We start from the raw sequence: 15,300 nt of genomic DNA, 5'->3' as shown, positions 1-15,300 counted from the left end.
CAGGGGGGCCCACTGCCACACTTAGGTCACTCTGTCAACTGTAACATTGTCCACACAGCTTTTGATACAGCTGAGTACTGAAATGTTGTCTAACAGGTCAGAATCTACCCTAACCAAAAACCTTGGATAACTAAGGAAGTAAAGCCTATTAAAAGCCTGCAATGTTGCCTTCAAATCCAAAGACAAAGTCCTCTAGATTACAGCCAGAGACAATCTCAAGAGAGCCATTAAGGGTGCGAAGGCAGAGTAAAAAATAAAGTTGAAAGACCACTACACCCACAACAACCCACAACCACTCCGGAAGGGTGGTTCACAGTCACAAGACGTTTGACACTAATGCTCCACTAGCAGAGGCACTCAAACATTTCTTTGCCCGCTTTCAGGTGAGTGTAACAGAGATGGTGACTTAACCCACACCTACCCCAGACCTTTCACCTCCATTCACAGTACAAGAACACAAGGTGAGGAAAGTGCTCAGGTCTGTCAACCCAAGAACAGCTGCAGGCCCTGATAGCGTGACAGGAAGGGTGCTCAGAGAATGTACTGAACAGCTCTCTGCAGTCTTCATGAAGATCTTCACTTGGTCTCCGTCAACAGCCACAACCCCTCCCTGTCTGAAGTCAGCAACAGCTGCTGAGGAGACTAAGGTCTTCTGGAGTGCAGAGGGCACTTCTAAAGACCTTTTATGACTCTCACAAACACTGTAATGTCTTGAATACAGACTCACATGACTGTGTGACTGTCCTACAATACATGGCCAACTCCCATGCCACTACTCTGCACAAGCTGCTGAGCTTGTAGTACTCACTGAAGCATTTAAAGCTGCAGAAGGTCATTCAGTAAGCATTTACACACTCTCTCGCTATGCTTTTGGTGTTGCACATAACTTTGGCTCATTAAGGTACTTCCTTAAATCTGATGGTGAACCAAAGCAAAGACAAGCAGACTCATCATTTATTGAACAAAGATCAACATTAATTAAACCATATACACCAAAGCCCCAAACTAAAATAAGAGCACCTGACTTAGTAACATCTTTTAAATCTCACCTTAAAACATACTTTTACCAGCGAGCCTTTCCTGATCTCCTTTAAGGACAACTCTTTGGACGACTTCCAAATAACTTTGATGAATGTGATTGAGTTTCCCTCATCTATCCTTTGGAACTGTGACTTTGTGCAGTGGTTCAACTCTTCCATCATCAAAATCTTGGCAAAATAAATGTTAATGTTGACACTGCAGAAGCTTATTGAAACGATGCCATGGCGAATGTGTGCTGTAATCAAAGCTAAAGGTGGTCCAACAAAATGTTAGTGTGCAGTGTACATTTGTTTTTGGATGGGCAGTGTATGATTGTGTGTGTGCGTCGGCTCAACATTAGAAAGCATTAACATTCATTTTTAACATGAAGATTTGCATACAGTCAACTACATTATGAGACTAACAGTGATGCTGTGACTTGAATACTCCTTCATAGTTGTAGCTCTCTCACGACAACACACACACAGGTCGGTTCTTTAAAACGGGCGTTTATTGCTTCTCTTCCTCTTGTTTCTTTGTCCAACCGTAACGCCGTGAGAACTGCATTTTGAACAGCACACAGTACATTAGCAACTAGCCATTTACACGGCACCTAGCATGTTCGAACAACAAATAAAGACATTTTAAACACATGAAACAAAGTACATAAACAAATACCTCGTTGGCCACTTGTCATGAAAAGAGTTCTTAAGTCTTTGTCTCTTCCAAAGTCCCGCAAGACACATCACCCCATGATAATATTCCCTAATCACGCCAGAGCAAGCGCTCGGCACACACAAGTACCACATTACAGCGAACAACACACTGTGACATCAACATTTCAACACAACTATTTTCATTTAACCATTTAAACAAAAGCAAACAATCTGCACCACACCATAAACTCTCAACACCATGAACACAACACAGAGGCACTTACACTCCCACCAAAATCACTCATTAACTCAAAATGGGATTTTCCTCAAAATAATATTAATTGTTTCTTAGTCTGTGTGTGAATGGTGTAGCCTTATATATCTGACTTATTTGGCTTCAAGTAATGTGACTACCTTGTGAATAGGCCTCTCAAGGTAAACTGATCTAGTGAGTGGTTTTCCTTTATCAAATTGTCACTAGTTCACCTTCTCACCTTGCGTCTGAACTTGGTTGAGCTTCTACAACTCTGGCGAGCTTCCACTCGTTTCTTGGTGCACTGTCATTTTGTAGAATGACGATGTCATCTACTTGTGAGTTCCGTGATGTCTTTTGCCATCTCTGCCGTTGTTGGAGATTTAACAAGTATTCTCGCTTCCATCTTTGCATCTTTAAAAACTGCACTCTTTTCCACCTTTTGTGCAGGTAGAGATCTTCTTTGCAGGACTGTCCAGGAGGTGGCAGAATAACTGATGATTTAAGGGTTAGTATGTGGTTTGGAGTGAGGGGTTCTGGGCCAGTAGGATCATGAAGGTGCTCAACACTTAGTGGTCTACTGTTAATTATGGCCATTGTTTCATAAAGAAATGTCCTCAGACTGGTGGTGTCAAGTCTGCTAGCTGACTTGTCGAGCATAGCTGTCAGAATGCTTCTGATTGTTCTTATCTGGCGTTCCCAGACTCCTCCCATGTGACTGGCCAATGAAACATTCAGCACAAATTCACAACCAACTGCTCGCTGAGGATCTTGATCCATTCCTTTGAGCAACTCAGATAGCTCCTTCCTGGCACCAAGTTCGTTCCTCTGTCGCATCTTAATTGGCGCACAGGTCCTCTGATAGCTATGAATGCTCTCAGTGTATTCATGAATCCATCTGTTGATAAGTCATCAAGTGTTTCTATATGCACAGCTCTGGAGCACAAGCAAGTAAATAACAATCTGTATCGTTTTAGTTCTTTTCTTCCTTCCTTCACCATGAAGGGGCCAAAACAATCAAGGCCACAATAAGTGAAAGGAGGTGAAGTTTCAGTTCTCTCTTCAGGCAGTCTGCCATTTTCTGAACCTCTGTTGTTCTTCTGTATCTCCTGCATTTTACGCATTTGTAAATGTGTGAGGAGACCACATTTCCACACCCCAAGATCCATATGCCATTTGCACGCAACTCATTCATGGTCATGCCTCTTCCTTGGTGGTGTATGCGTTCATGATGATGTTTGACGAGTAGAGCTGAGACATGAGATTTCTTTGGCAATATTGCAGGGTGTTTTACTTCTACTATTTTTACTTTACTAGTGTAGGGCTGACTTGGATAGCCGTCCTCCCACCCTGAGAACGTTGTTTTGGTCTAGAAAGGCATTCAGCTTGTTTAGCCTGTTGTGCTTGTTCAGGCTGCCTTTTCTCTGGGCCTGAATATTATTTATGTCTTCAGCAAAGGCTTCTTCCTGCACTTGCTTAATGATGAAGATTTCCGCTTCTCTTCTTTCTTCAAGGTTTGTCGATTAATTTGTTCTAGACTGAGATCCCTTGAAGTCCCTGATAAATCCTTTGAGCTTGGCAACAGCTATCACCAACCTAGACCAGTCAGAGAATTTAGCAAAGCGGTTCACAATTGGATTCAGTTCTCTTGCCTTGACTGCATGAACGTGGACCTTTTGAAGCTCTAGATCGGTCACCTCTACTTCTCCCACCATCTTGTCTGCAGGAGGAAGCTTTTGCTGCCACAAAAAGTCAGGTCCTTTCAGCCAGTTCGACTCCTTCAGTTGGTCTGCAGTCAATCCTCTTGAAGCATGATCCGCTGGGTTGTTTTCAGAGCTAACATGACACCATTGTCCAGGTTCTGTGCTAGATCTTATTCGTTGGATCCGGTTGGCCACGAACGTGTGAAATCTCTTGGCGTCATTGTTCACATAGCCAAGGACCACCTTAGAATCAGTCCAGTAGTACTCTTGCAGGTTTTCAATCTCAAGTTCTCCTTTGACTACATCACCAATGCGAACTGAAGTCACAGCAGATGACAACTCAAGCCTTGGGATAGTTGTTAGTTTGGTAGGGGCTACTCTTGCTTTCCCTAAGACAAGTGAGCAACTGATCTGTCCTGTATTGTTCATAGCTCGAAAATATGAGCATGCACCATATCCTTTGAGACTTGCATCAGAAAAGTTGTGAAGCTCATACTTTACAGCTTCACCAAAGTTTGAGGGAAGGTAGCTCCTCTGTATCTTCAAGGCTGCCAAACGAGGCAAGTCTTTGAGCCATGACTCCCATTGTGGAAGGATGTGATCAGGAAGATGCTCGTCCCAACTCACTTTATCTCTGCAAAGTGTTTGAAGAATCTGCTTACCAACCAGGATAAAGGGGGCCACAGGGCCATGTCAAGATCCCTGGTTTGGGCATGTTCTTCTGGTGGTATTGTGGCAAGCACATCTTTCTCATTAGATACAAATTTGTGCAGCCGAAGATTTCCTGTTATGCACAGGGCTCTTGACTCTTCAACCAGATGTATGGCTTCAGCAGGTGATGTTACGCTAGTAAGGCCATCATCAACATAGAAGCTTCCCTGGATGAACTTGATGGACTTTTTACTAAATTTCCCATTACCTTGTGTTGCCAGATGCTTGAGTCCGAAGTTGGCGCAGCCAGGGGATGAAGCTGCCCCAAACAGGTGTACCCTCTTTCTATAAACAGAGGGAGTAGAGTCCAAATCACCTTTGTCCCACCAGAGGAACCTGAGATAGTCTTGGTATTCCTTCGCAACGTGGAACTGGTGAAACATTTTCTCAATTTCACACATTATGGCTATTGGACACTTCCTAAATCGACACAGAACTCCAACTAATGTGTTAGTCAGATCTGGGCCTGTCAAGAGATGGTCATTTAGAGAGGTTTCTTGAGCGTGCTGAACAGTCAAAAACCACACGGATCTTGCCTGGTTTATGGGGGTGGTACACACCATGGTGTGGAATATACCATGCTGGTTGGTTATCAAGTTCAAGCTGTGGTACCTTCTCAGCATCTCCTCTGCTTATGATGTCGTTCATGAAGTTGACATAATCCTTGTAGTATTGTTCATTTCTCCTCAGACGTCGCTGTAGTGAGTTGAGCCTATGAACTGCACATTGTTTATTGTCTGGAAGATTAGGCTTGTCTGTCTTGAAAGGAAGTGGGAGCTCATAGTGGCCATCTTCTTTCTGCCTTATGCCTGCCTTCACTTTAGACAAGAAGATAAAGGTCTTCCTGAGAAACTGGGTTATCATCTGTAGCATGACCTGTGAAGTCTGACTCAAGAGTTTTAATTATGTCTGATGGATGGATCTCTTTGACTTGAGTTCTACAAAGAAAGTGAACTTCTCTCTTTAGCTGAACTGATGCTTGCACAGCTGGTGTCACTTGTCGCATTATGATTCTGTGGCTGGTTCCTATTGCATCACTATCATCACTTGCTGAATATGAGCAACCAACAATACTCCAGCCAAGATCAGTTCGTTGTGCATATGGGTGATGTTCTTCACCAGACAGGATCTCTCTTGGGAGAAGGGCTCGTTGGCAGTTATAGCCAATGAGAAGGCCTACTTCACAGTCCAACTGTGGTGGGATCTTTTCTGCCAATTGTTGCAGATGAGGGCCATTTTTGAGCTGTTTCAGTAGTTGGAATGTGTAACCTATTGGCTTATTTGGCATATTTGCATTGAGGTCTTGCGCCACTTCATCTAGGATAAAGGTTGTATCACTCTGCGTGTCTATGAGAGCATATACAAGGACTTCATTTTGTGGCTGTTTGGTGGATGACACCCAAACTGGTAAGATAGGGGATGTCTGTGTGCTTAAGGCATCTTGTATGACTCTGTTAGTAATCGCTGTTGCAGCTCTTTCTGTTGTGTCAGCCTTGTCCTTTAAAGTGTCAACTCCGTTTTGGGGTATTGGCCTTTGACGTTCTTTGATCTTGTCATCATGCAGACATGTCGGATGTCTCCTTTGACACTTCTCACATGTGCTCTTGTTATCACACCTTCTTGACTGATGACCAGTCCTTTGACATCCAAAGCAAAGTTTCTCTGTGTGCACAAACTTCACACGATCTTGAACAGGTTTTTCAGCAAACTTCCTGCACTTATTGAGGATATGTCCTGTCCCTTTACAGAAGAAACATGATTGGACATTGCTTTGTGTTGTGTTTGTGATTAGAGTCTTTGCTTGAAATACTTGGTTTCGTGGATGCTTTGGTTTCTCACTTTCCACATTCTTGAGCGCTTGTATTGAGGATATAGGATCACAAGCGAGGTCTGCTTCCTTTGATAGGAAATCGACAAACTCCTTGAAAGATGGATATTCTGCACTTATTTGCCTTGCTTCCATCACCTTACGATTCCATCTAGAAACCAACCAATCTGGTAATTTCAGCAGAATCCTTTGACTCTCAATGCAGTCATTGAGAACCTCCAATGTTTTAATGTGGGACATTGCAACTTCATAACTCTTAAGAAAGTCTGCAAACTCTCTTAACTCGCAGCCATCCTTAGAGCTTATCTTTGGCCATCCATGCAGCTTGTCTCTGAGGGCCTTCCCAATTATGAATGGGTCCCCGAAACATTTCTCCAACAGCTTCCAGGCTCCCATATGCTCCCTCTGTGCCTAGTATGAGAAAACCTTCTACAGCCCTCTTCGCTGTGCCATCTAAGTATTTTCTCAGGTAATAAAGTTTCTCGTTCTTTGGAATGTTTTTTCGTTCTATTAATGTTTCAAAGGATAGTTGCCAGTCTTTGAATTTCAGAGGGTCTCCAGTGAATAGTGCGGGCTCTGGTGTTGGAAGACGATTAGCACTTATAGCTTCTGCTAGCACATTAACCAGATCTGACCTGTTTTGCTCTTGAGGTGCAAACGCTGTAGCTGAAGGTGGCTGAGGTAACACTTGTGGATGAGGAGCCGGACCTGTAGCTGCATGAGATTGAGGAATGAATGAGGGACTTGCACCAAGAGCTTGGGTTATGATTGGCTGAGTATGAGGTCTGAATGATGAACTACAAGCATGTGGGGTTTGCGTTGTGAGTGGTAGAGAATGGGGTATGAATGGAGGGCTGGAGGCATGGAGGTTATGTTTTGTACTTTCTGCAAACTGAGGCATGTATGGAAGATTTGAAGCACCAAAGGTTTGTGCTGTGAGTTGTGGGATTGTGTGGTTAGGAACTTGAAGCTCAGCTGCTACTCCAACATCATACAACAAGTCAGTAGTTTCAACTTTCTCTTCAACTTCATCATAGACCTTTACTCGAGCTCTTGCAGCATTGAGTTTCTTTACCTCTTCTAGTCGTGCAAGCTTCCTGTGTTTGTCTTGTATTGCTTGTTGTCTGGCTAAATTCTCTGATTCAAACTGTGCCAGCCGTTGTTTGTTTTCAGCTTCTAGCATTTGGAGTTCCGTTTCTTCTCTTTCTTGTTCCTCCAATGCTGCCAAGATCTCCTGAGATGCAGCAGCTTCAGCCACAGCCTCCATTCTGAGACAGTGGACCTGATACAGAATCTGTGGAATCTAAGATTGAACCAACATCAGGCCAATGTTCTATGTCTGTATCTGCTCTATTCCCTTTAATCTGTCTTTCTGCACTTTGTATAATGACTTCTGAGAGTGACATGCATGCATCGACTCTGCGCCGTAGGTCTGGTTCAGGGGTTTTTATCCTACGTAACTCTTCATTGATGACGTTTACCTCAGAACTAGCGTGCTTTATGTTCTTAATAAGCTCATTCAGCTCATCCTCAGAGGCATCATCATTCAACAATTCCTTTCCTATTCTTGCACAACACCTCCACCTCTCATAGATGATTTTATACCGACATTGTATATTTTTCAATCTTTCCTCTTGGAGGTCTCTTCCCTTTTCTGTTAGGGTTCGAGTTCTTTCACTTCTTTGTAGTCTTTCTACTTCTGTTGCAGATTCAGTGTCATTAGCTTCAGCTTCTGCTGGTAGTTTGACAGATTTATGGCAGGTCTCAGTGCTGGTGTCAGACATCTTGAAATAACTTCAGTGGTGAATTGTATTCTAGGCTATGTGTTAGTGAAAGTACAGTTGATATAGCCAAGAAAATATAGTCCTGAGTTGCTTGTAAATGTGTGTAGGGATCTTCTAAACACTGTTGAAATATATTGCATTGAAGATGCACAAATACAATTACCTTCACACAAATATGAAATATAAACCTTAATCACAGTTGAATTGACCTTAGAAAGACATTAAATCACTTAACAACTCAAAATGTATCGATATTAGTAGTAGTCCCTCTTTAGACTTTAGACCCTTTTAGTAACTTGTAGTTTACTTGTAATGACATCACTTTACTTTAACATTTACTGACATTCTTGAGCTTACCAGTTAACTATTAGACCAAGGTACTCTTAAACTTTGCCAAACGTGAACACATGGACATTAATTTTATCTCCTTAACGAGAACAGTATGCACGGTTAATAGAGCTGAGTTCTTAATTGCACTTTCCAAACTTAACCACTTCTCACACCACATTACTTAATGGTTGTGGTAGAGCTCTTCTTGGCTTTGGTCTGAAAATGTACACTTTCAACAGTCTATTCACCGTATTTTGCAACCAATATGCCGACGTTGCGTTAGGGCCTCTGCTGATCTGATGCGTCGGATGCTGCGCCGTCATCCGCCGCGGTCCTGTCGTCTCTCCTACCCGTGTTGAGCAGTCGAGTTCTCACTGTAGCTCTCTCACGACAACACAGACACAGGTCGGTTCTTTAAAACGGGTGTTTATTGCTTCTCTTCCTCTTGTTTCTTTGTCTAACCGTAACGCCGTGAGAACTGCATTTTGAACAGCACACTGTACATTAGCAACTAGCCATTTACACGGCACCTAGCATGTTCGAACAACAAATAAAGACATTTACATTTACATTTACATTTAGTCATTTAGCAGACGCTTTTATCCAGAGCGACTTACAAGTGAGGAACAAGGCAAGCAAACAAAATCTAAGTCAAGGAGAAACAACATCAAAGCAAAGTGGTATCGAAAAAGTGTTTCTGTTTCAAGAGATGTTAGAAAGAAAGGGTAGAATTATTATTGTTTTTTTAAGTGCAAAGGAAGATGCGGAAGAGTTCTGTTTTCAGCAGTTTTCCAATGTTAATGCTGATGTTGTGTTGAGTTGAAGGTGTGGCAGGGAAGACTAGAAGTTCAGGTTTGGGTATGTTGAGTTGAAGGTGTCTTTTTCTCATCCAGGCAGAGATGTCAGAGAGATGCAAGATGAGACAGTTGAGTCATCCGGCGGAAAAGACAGGAAGAGCTGTGTGTCATCTGCATAGCAGTGATAAGAAAAGCCATGAGAATGGATGATAGAGCCTAGAGAAGAAGTATAGATTGAAAAAAGGACCAAGGACTGAGCCCTGCGGTACACCGGTAGAGAGGTTATGAGAGTCAGAGACACGCCCCTGCCAGGATACCGTAAAGGTTTGTTCGGACAAGTATGACCGAAGCCAGACTAGAGCTGATCCAGAGATGCCCAGGTCTGAGAGTGCAGTCATGAGAATCTGATGGTTCACAGTGTCAAAGGCTGCAGATAGATCTAATAGAATAAGGACAGAAGATTTGCCTGCAGCTTTTGCCACCCGTAGGGATTCCACAACAGTCAGAAGTGCCGTCTCTGTGGAGTGACCACTCTTGAAGCCAGACTGATTGACATCAAGGAGGTTGTTCCGGGAAAGAAAGTCAGAGAGTTGATTGAAGGCTGCACATTCCAGAGTCTTGGCCAGGAATGAAAGAAGAGAGACCAGTCTGTAGTTCTCCACAAGGGAGGGATCCAGAGAAGGCTTCTTCAACAGTGGAGTAATCTGGGCCTGCTTAAACGAGGTGGGAAAGGTGCCTGTTGTAAGGGAGGTGTTGATGATCTGTGTAATGGCTGGTATTAGTGTTGGTGCGATAGCTTGAAGAAGAGTAGAGGGGATCGGATCCAGAGAGCAGGTGGTCAGGCGATTGGAGAGGAGGAGAGTGGATACACTGTCCTCTGACAGTGTTGAAAAAGTGAAGTGAGATGCATCGTCAGGTTTAGTAAGCAGAATGTCATCGTCAGGAGGAGTGAACTGGGAGCTGATGGCTGCCACCTTGTTGGTAAAAAAGGAGGCAAAGTCGTCAGCTGCGAGACAGGTGGGTGGTGGAGGTGGGGGTGGATAGAGTAGAGATTTGAAAGTTGAGAACAGCTTTCTGGTGTATGTGGTGTTGCCGAGCTTGTCCTGGTAATATTCAGTCTTCGCCCTGGTGACACTGTAAGAGAAAGATTGAAGCAAATCCTGATACTCAGTTAGAGCAGGTTGAGACTTGGATTTGCGTCACTTCCTCTCAGCACTCCTGAGCACCGTGCGTTGTTCACAGATCTGGTCAGTGAGCCACGAGTTGGAAGCTGAAGGACGAGCAGGTCTAGTAGATACGAGCAGGTCTAGTAGACCTAAATGTAAAGACATTTTAAACACATGAAACAAAGTACATAAACAAATACCTCATTGGCCGCTTGTCATGAAAAGAGTTCTTAAGTCTTTGAGTCTCTTAAATGTCCGTCCCCGGCTTCATTGGTAGACAACTCAAACTTGAAGTACAACACAGCAGAGTCCCGATGGAGCCATCTGCTCACCTGCAGTCCATGTGGTGAGATGCTCACCTGCCTACTCCTCAACATCAACATTTCAACACTACTAACAACTATTTTCATTTAACCATTTAAACAAAAGCAAACAATCTGCACCACACCATAAACTCTCAACACCAAGTTGGGGGTGGCTGTGGCTCAATAGGTAGAGCAGTTGACTGCCAATCATAGGATTGGTGGTTCGATTCCCGGCTGCCACGTCACATGCCAAAGTGTCCTTGGGCAAGATACTGAACCCCTAGTTGCCCCCGGTGAGTCAGGTCAGCTGCATAGCAGCTCTGCCATCGGTGTGTGAATGTGTGTGTGCTTGTGCGTGTGAATGGGTGAATGAGATGCAGTGTAAAGCGCTTTGAGTGCCTGCTAGGTAGAAAAGCGCTATATAAGTGCGGACCATTTACCATTTTACAACACAGAGGCACTTACAATAGTATTAAGTGTGCACCAACAAACACTATATATATTTACTGTGTTATTTGCAATTTCGTTGTACTGTTGTACCAAGTGTGATTGTACAATGAAAATAAAGCTTTATCTTATCTTATTCACCATAAACTCTAGTACGTGTTCATGGTAGGACCTGCTTACTTGTGAAAATGTGGCTCATATAACACATAGTAACCTTGTTTTTATTGTTATGTGCAGCAGTGTATTTAGTTTCTCACAAATGATTTAAAGTGCAGATCTTTAGTGGTGTGAATGTGTGAGAGAGTGAGTGAAAAAGAAAGCAAATCCACTTGTGCACAGCATCAAAGCATCATTCTATGGGAGGACTGAAATGTCTGATTCCCAAGTTGACATATATTATTTTTATGATGTCTCTTTATCATCTGGAACACTGATGTGAAATCTAATTACGAGAAAATGAGGATTTCATTGTCTTCTACATCAGTGCTGCACTACAACTGCCCTCCAGCAGGTGGTGGTGTGCCACTACATTGTGCTCCATGTGAGAGCATTGGGAATTAAAAATGTGGGAAACCATTTATGTATGTTATGAACAAACCCAAATAATAGACCAGATAACTAAGTACAACAGAAACAGCTGTTACATTATGAATACCTATACAGAACTATATTCATATTGTTCACTTGACAAAGAGAAAGTGGGTAGCTAGGCACACAAAGTTTTAGAATTTGTTGCAGGGCAGGAGTCAGTTACGTTCATAGAAATCAAAGTGACAAATTAATCTTGAAAGGACTCGAAACTATTTCAGTTGTTTTACATCTTTTGAATAGAAGATCACAACAGATTCTTGTAGGTAACATTTCTGAACTAAAGTTGAGCTGCAGAGCAGTCTGTCACAGTGGTAATCAACATTTTAAATGATGGCTCATAAATTGCTTAATTTCTGACACAATTAAACTTTCACAAAAAGTTGGGACACTGAATGTACAACAAAAGTTAGTGATTGAATAAAGTTTCAGTGAATACATACTCATACATACATATATACATGCTGCTATCATGTCCTTGGATCCCCAGAGGGCACCTAACCAGACTGAATAGCCTTGTATGTTTGAAACACTGAAAAAAATTCTGTTTTGGGGAAACCTTTTCCATTCACTGATTGGCAGCATCAATAATGTCAAAAAGGCCATAGTTCCAGGGTTATACTGATACCGATCTACAGGAATAGCTTGGTACATCTCCAGTTTAACTGATTCTCTTTTTGCCATGGTTTTCTGCTTATGATGTCAAGCAGTTTGTCTAATTTGTTACAACTTTAAACAACTCGTTCCAGACGTTCCAATGAGTTAAAGGTATTTGTTTTTTGAGGTTTTGTATTTATGTGTATGTTGTATAGTTATCATATATAGTAAATGGCTGTGGCGTATCCTAGGACAGAACTAAGTCAAGTTTTCATCTTGCTTTTAGTTGCACAAGTATATTCATTTGACAGATGACTTTGCTAATTGCCTTTTCAAAGTGCACTAATCTCTTGGTGCAGTATGTGGAAATTAAAAAAATGCAGCACCCTGAGAATTGTGTTTTCATGTCTCAGCCTGCATTTATCCACCTGAAATTAATTCTCTAATTTGTTTGACAAGACAAATGGGGAATACTTAGGATCCCAATCCGCTTAAAGCATAGTCTCTGCTACTTTACACATTCATTCTGGAATGCTGATTTGTCCCCGAAGACTCCACTCGGCAGTCCTAGCAGAAAAGGAGAGACTTAACTCTGAAAACACTTCTCAGTGTTCCTCAGTGAAATGCAAAGTGCCACCTTAAACACATGAAATCACTGTTTAAAGGAGGAGTTCGGTGCTGCGATGCTGGGAATTCACACTGGAGCTATGGTGTGGTTTGTGCTGATGTGTTTGGGATGAGCTCCTAACACTCCTCATCTGTATAGAGGTGAGTGATGACGTGCTGGTCCAAATACTCGAAGAAAGCAGACAGATTTGTCAGTGTGAAACCACTTTGCACATTCCCTATTGAATGTGTTAAAAGCATTCCTCAAAATGACTTTTCATCATTCAATAAAGTCATTTCAATTTTGATCTTTGCAGGAGTGAAAGGTTACAAAGCTGTTGCTTCATTTTTGCACCTCCGTAAGTAGGCCATGTGTGGCAAATATGGCACATCTCTATCCCAGGACAAAGCAGTCTTACTTAATGGAGTCAGTCTTTTACTGTTTGTTACAAAGCAAAAACATGTTAAAATATAGAAGAATCTTAACTGTTTAACACATTTACTTATTAGCTATCAGAGCTTTCAACCATACCTTTGTTAGTTTTGGTCTTTACAAAGGGATTTAAAAAAACAAACAAGCAACAAAAAACAACAACCTTATAACAATTATCTATTTGTATTTTCAGGTTTGGCATAATGTCCTCAAATGTACATCTGAACTTCTTGTTTTAAATTAATATAAACTATGTGAAAATAACTTTAAATAAGTTTATTTCACTATATTTAAACTTGAAATCTTATTTTACCATTTTCCATAATTTTAAATAAATCAGATTTAGTTACCTTTTAACCACCTTATTTTATGAATTAGTTCTAATTATGTAATTAAGTGCTGATCATTTAAAATCTTTGTTAAATTACTTATCTACTCAGTTGCTAGTCGTGACTTCCAGTTCATCCTTTAACATAGTTTTGTAGTTATTTATCTCCCAGTTAACTTTCCCCTTAACTCACTTTAAAAATCAGTGGAGTTGAATCTGTCATATTTTTCACTTGTATTAAAATCACCACAATATTTAAGCTATAAATAAAAAGCATGGGGCCATAGTGAGGATCATGTTTTTTGATTTCCCCGGTGCATTTAACGCCATCCGGCCCGCACTGGTGAGAGAGACATTAAAAAACAAGCAGGTTCACACTCCCCTGATTTCCTGGATCATGGAAACCAACCGCCCCCAGTACGTCTGCCTGCAGAACCGTGTGTCTGACACTGGTCTTTAGCACAGGTGCTCCACAGGGTACAGATCTGTGTCCCTTCCTCTCCACCCTGTATACCTCAGAGTTCTAAACTTTAGGTTACTGCCAGTGTTTCCTTCCTTCATCCCTGTTCAGTTTGGTTTGTTTTTGTCTTGTCACCTGGTCCGACTCACTTCCCTGCCACTTCTGGTTTTCCCCGTATGTGGACTTCCTCTCCCTCTACTCTCCACCTCCCTGATTACGGATTTACGGACCTGTGTGTCCCTTTTGCTCTATAAACTCCCCTAAATCCTCTGGTCTCAGCTGGTTTGTCACATTGAACTTTGCCACTTGTTAGTTTGTTTATTTGCTAGATTGCACCACATCTCCATTTGTTCGTCAGTTGGAATACTCTGGACTTCACCACTCATGTTTGTTTGTTCGTGGACTGGACCCCACACTATTCCCCACACACGTCTGTTCGTTGGATTACACTAGACTTCATTCTGCCCTTCGCCTCACGTTTGTTTGTTCATAGTTTGTTTCACCCTGGACCCTTTTGCAGTGCTTTTTGTTTGTTACTTTGTATTATTTGGTTTGCATGTTTGTATTTTTCCTGCCCTTGGAGTGATTTTGTTTGTACTTTGTATTTCGGGTTAGTTTGTGTTTTGGTCTGCATCAGAGCAGTTATTTATGTTATTACTTTATTTGGTCAGTGTGTAGTTTGCATTTTGTCTGCTTTACTGCAGCATTTTTAGTTGTTACGAACAAAACCATAACCAGACATATAAAGTATTTTCCCTGAGTTAGTGCAGTGGTTTTCTTTGGTTGTCACTTTGTTACTTTTGTTCTCTACCATGTGGGTCTTTTTCTGTTGTTATTTTGTTTCGCTATTGTCGTACTTGTTTGGTTTTTACCCTCGTCTTGTTGGTTTCCTAAGTCCCCTGTTTTGGACCGGGTTGAATAATAAAACCCTTTTTGTGTTTACTCGTTTGCCCTAATTAGTCAGTCCTAACAGCCGGCTTCAGAAGTTGTGATGAGTCTGACATCTCCACCCTGGATACATCCTATAACTACAGAGTGCCAGGTAGAGGTGGACAGTAGACTAAACCATCTTCAGTAAAACAAAGGAACTGGTGATGGACTTTCTGAAGAGACTCCGAACATCCGCAGCATGGTGCTGCAGATGTTGAAGGATGTATGAGTCTGTGGTGGCCAGTATCATCTTCTATGCTTTCGTCTGCTTGGGCAGCAACATGAAGGTGGTAAACACAGGCTGAACAAACTGATCAGGAGGGCTGGCTCTGTTCTGGGGTGGACCCTCAACATGTTG

The sequence above is a fragment of the Anabas testudineus genome, chromosome 17 (assembly GCF_900324465.2).
Source record: "Anabas testudineus chromosome 17, fAnaTes1.2, whole genome shotgun sequence".
NCBI lineage: Eukaryota > Metazoa > Chordata > Actinopteri > Anabantiformes > Anabantidae > Anabas > Anabas testudineus.
This window is presented reverse-complemented; position numbering follows the sequence as displayed.